The sequence below is a fragment of the Nicotiana tabacum genome, chromosome 17, assembly GCF_000715075.1.
Source record: "Nicotiana tabacum cultivar K326 chromosome 17, ASM71507v2, whole genome shotgun sequence".
In the NCBI taxonomy this organism is placed as follows: Eukaryota; Viridiplantae; Streptophyta; class Magnoliopsida; order Solanales; family Solanaceae; genus Nicotiana; species Nicotiana tabacum.
In genome coordinates, this window is record NC_134096.1 from 62,752,239 (window position 1) to 62,757,181 (window position 4,943).

Sequence of the window (4,943 nt, forward strand, 5' to 3'; positions counted from 1 at the left end):
AATGACATCATCAGAACTTACACAAATGATCAATTTAGTCATGTCAGTTAGATAATTAAGTATTATAATTTAAAAGTATTTAATTTGATAGTATCTTACCGAATATTTCTCTGTAGATGATTTTGTTTTTGTATATGTTTCCTTCTAATGCTTTGGCTACTCTGCCATAGCCATAACTCTTGTTGTTGATATTGATATTCCTCTTGAAAGTGCAACATATAGTTGTTTGTGCAAAAAAACATATTGTGATTGTCACGACCCAATTTGACAACCGATGCCGAAACCAATCAAACCACGTCCGATTGATCCCAAATTTTGCACACAAGTCATATTCAATATTACGGACCTACTCCAGCTTCCGGAATCGGAATCCGACCCCGATATTAAAAAGTCCACTACCGGTCAAAATCTCCAAAAATTCAACTTTCGCCATTTCAAGCCTAAATAAGTTACGGACCTTCAAAACTCAACCCGGACATGCCCCTAAGTCCAAAATCATAACGGAGCTAACGGAACCGACGAAATTCCATTCTGGAGTCGTCTTCACCCAGTTATGACTACGGTCCAAATCCTAAGGCTTAAACCTCCATTTAGGGACTAAGTATCCCAAAACACTCCAAAAACCAAAATGAAACCTCCCGGCAAGTCACAATAGCAGAAATAGATATGGGAGAAGCAGTAAATAGGGGATCGGGGCTATTACTCTCAAAATGACCGGCCGGGTCGGTACATCCTCCCCCTCTTAAAATAATCGTTCGTCCTCGAACGAGTATAGAGACATACTTGAAGTGGTGAAAAGATGAGGATAACGGTTGCGCATATCCTGCTCGGTCTCCCAAGTCGCCTCCTCGACCGACTGTCCCCTCTACTGAACCTTCACGGAAGCAATGTTCTTTGACCTTAGCTTTTTGACATGCCTGTCTAAAATAGCCACTGGCTCTTCAACATAAGATAGATCCTTGTCCGCGTAACTCTTTTGTCTGGACTGGGCTGTGCGAAGTCTATCCTGAATCACCTTAACCTTTTCCAAGGCATCCTGAACCAAGTCTGTGTCCAATAATCTGGCCTCGCCCGGCTCGAACCAACCTACTGGGGACCGACACCGCCTACCATACAGAGCCTCATATGGTTCCATCTGAATGATGGACTGATAACTGTTGTTGTAAGCAAACTCCGTAAGTGGAAAGAACTGGTCCCAAGCACCCCCAAAATCTATCACACAAGCGCGGAGCATATCCTCCAGTATCTGAATAGTGCGCTCGAATTGTCCGTCCGTCTGAGGGCGAAATGCTATGCTCAACTTAACCCGAGTACCCAACGCATGTTGTACAGCTCTCCAAAACCGTGATGTAAACTGCGGACCCCGGTCAGAGATGATAGATACTGGTATGCCATGAAGCCTGACGATCTCACGGATGTAGATTCGAGCTAGCTGCTCGGAAGAATAGGTAGTCATCACAGGAATGAAATGAGACGACTTGGTCAGCCTATCCACAATCACCCAAACTGCATCAAACCTCCGCCGAGTCCGTTGGAGTCCAACAACAAAATTCATAGTGATCCTCTCTCATTTCCATTCCGGAATCTCCAACTTCTGAAGCAACCCACCTGGCCGCTGATGCTCTTACTTCACCTGTTGGCAATTTAGACATTGGGCCACATACTCTACTATGTCCTTCTTCACCCTCCTCTACCAGAAATGTTGTTTCAAGTCCTGATACTTCTTTACGGCACTCAGATGAATAGAGTACCGTGAACTGTGAGCCTCCTGGAGAATCAACTCACACAAACCATCTACATTGGGCACGCATAGCCTATCTTGCATCCTCAATGCACCATCATCTCCAATAGTGACCTCCTTAGCATCACCGTGCTGGACCGTGTCCTTAAGGACAAGCAGATGGGGGTCATCATACTGACGCTACCTGATACGATCATAAAGGGAAGACCGCCACACAAGTCAATACTCGACTCGACTAAAAAATATCCAATCTCACAAACTGGTTGGCTAAGACATGAACATCCAACGCCATGGGCCTCTCTGCTGCTGGTAGATATGCTAAGCTCCCCAAACTCTCTGCCCGGCGACTTAAAGCATCGGCCACCATAGTGGCCTTCCCAGGGTAGTACAAAATGGTGATATCATAATCCTTAAGCAGCTCCAACCACCTCCTCTGACAAAAATTAAGATCCTTCTGCTTGAACAGATGCTGCAAACTCCGGTAATCGGTGTAAATCTCACAAGGAACATCGTACAAATAATGCCACCAAATCTTCAAGGCATGAACAATAGATGCTAACTCAAGGTCGTGGACAAGATAGTTCTTTTCATACACCTTCAGTTGTCTAGACGTGTAGGCAATCACCCTACCATCCTACATCAATATCACGCCGAGACCAATCCGCGAGGCATCACAATATACAGTATAAGACCCCGAACATGTAGGCAATACCAATACTGGGGCTGCAGTCAAAGTTGTATTGAGCTTCTGAAAGCTCTCCTCACATTCCTATGTCCACCTAAACGGAGCACCCTTCTGGGTTAGCCTGGTAATAGGTGCTGCAATAGATGAGAAACCTTCTACAAATCTACGGTAATACCCTGCCAAACCAAGAAAACTCCGGATCTCCGTAGCTGAGGACGGTCTGGGCCAACTCTGCACTGCTTCAATCTTCTTTGGATCCACCTGGATCCCCTCACTCAATACTATATGACCCAAGAATGCCATTGAGTCTAGCAAAAACTCACACTTTGAAAAATTTGCATATAACTTCTTTTCTCTTAAGGTATGAATGCGTATTCAAGGGCTTAATTGTTGATATCAACTATGGTCATAAGTGTAGTGTGTTGAATTGCCAAAGGTTCCTCCATTGTATGATGCGTTGCATGCGTTGTTTGGTTATCAAGGTTTTAGATTTCTCGAGGACGAGCATGAGCTTAAGTGTGGGTGGTGATGTTAGGCTAAAAATCCATGTTTTTGCATGTAATTTGTCTTGCATTATACCTCAATCTTGTTAACTTTGGTGTAAATATTTGTGACTCGAGCTTAATAATGGTATTTCCATATGTAGGAGTCAATTTGAAATGATTTGGCAAGCTTACATGCAAAGTGAAGTAAAAAATAGAAGAATTTGGAGGGAGTATGATTTTGGTGCCCAGGTTGACGCCAGGCACCAACCAAAACGCCAATGGCAGAATAACACAAAAGTGGAAAACATTTCGGTGTCCAGGTTGGCGCCAGGCTCCAAGCAAGACGGTTAAGGATGGATTTCGTCCTAATTTGGCTAGGACTTGGTAGTTTCGACCCTACACGCCCCCAAAATGTATAAAAGGGGTTCTAAACCTATTTCTTACGGGAGAGACATTATTGGAGAGACAAAAGGCTATGGGAACACTTGGAAGCAAAGAATCACAAGAGTTTTCTCTTTTGTTCTTCCTTAATCTATATTTTAATGCCTTTCAATTATTATCATGATTGCTAGTATCGTTATGAGTAGCTAAAATTTCTAATCTAGGTTTTGATGGAACCTATTGGAGGATGATTTTCTACTACATTTAATATAGATTTGCCTTTGATTTTTCTCTACTTGTTCATCTATATTTTCGTTGTTGTTGATTGCAGAGCTCTCAATTAACTGTGCCTATTTAGTGTGTATACTGCTCGAGAGAGTACACATTTAGGTAGTTGTTGAACTACACCACTCCTAACGTATTTGAGAGATCAATACAGAGGGTTTAAAGGCAGGATTAGAGATAACGAAACCTTGGTGCGATCATAGTGAGCGGTGAATTAGTGTCAGGTAGCGTAGTTCGAGAGAATATGTCTAGTAAATTATGGTAGTTTCTCAAGAGAGAGCACCAAAATTTTATCACGCCCAACTATGCCTCCTAAGAGGTCTAGCGATCATTGCAAATATAATCTGGTTTACAAGTCCAGAGTCAAATCCCACAGAGAACTAAGGTTTTGCTACAACTGTCTACTATCAATAAGAAGACAAGTTTGAAGAAATTCTGAAATTATAAAGATTGAGATTTTATTTCTAACTAATTAACTGACTAATTAAAGTAGTAAATTATAACCTAGAGATACTAAGGTTTGGAGAAAAGATTAAGGAGAGGTGTAGAGTTACGATTTCCCCTATTGTCGGAATCTCCCTCGCTACGTTTCCTATAAATTCGCCTAAGTATTCTCTACCGATCGTGAGCACTTTGGGTGTCGTAGCTCTATCTCGAGAAACTATCACAATTTACTAGACTTATTCTCTCAAAATACACTAGCTGGCACTAATTCACTGCTCACTACGATCACACCAAGGTTTCGTTATCTCTAATCCCGCCTTTAAACCCTCTGTATTGATCTCTCACATACGTTAGGAGTGATGTTGTTCAACAACTACCTAAATGTGTACTCTCTCTCGAGCAATATACACACTAAATAGGCACAGTTAATTGAGAGCTCTTCAATCAACAACAACAAAAATATAGTTGAACAAGTAGAGAAAAATCAAAGGCAAATCTATATTAAACGTAGTAGAAAATAATCCTCCAATAGATTCCATCAAACCCTAGATTAGAGAGTTTAGCTACTCATAACCATACAAACAATCATGATAATAATTGAAATCATTAAAATACAGATTGAGGAAGAACGGAAGAGAAAACTCTTGTGATTCATTGCTTCCAAGTGTTTCCGTAGCCTTTTATCTCTCCAATAATGTCTCTCCCGTAAGAAATAGGTTTAAAACCACTTTTATACATGTTGGGGGAATGCAGGGTCGAAACTACCAAGTCCTAGCCGAATTAGGACAAAATCCGCGCTTAGCCGTCTCGCTTGGCGCCTGGCGCCAACCTGGACACCGAAAGTTTTTCCACTTTTGTGCTATTCTGCCATTGGCGTTTTGGTTGGTGCCTGGCACCAACCTGGGCACCAAAATCATACCCC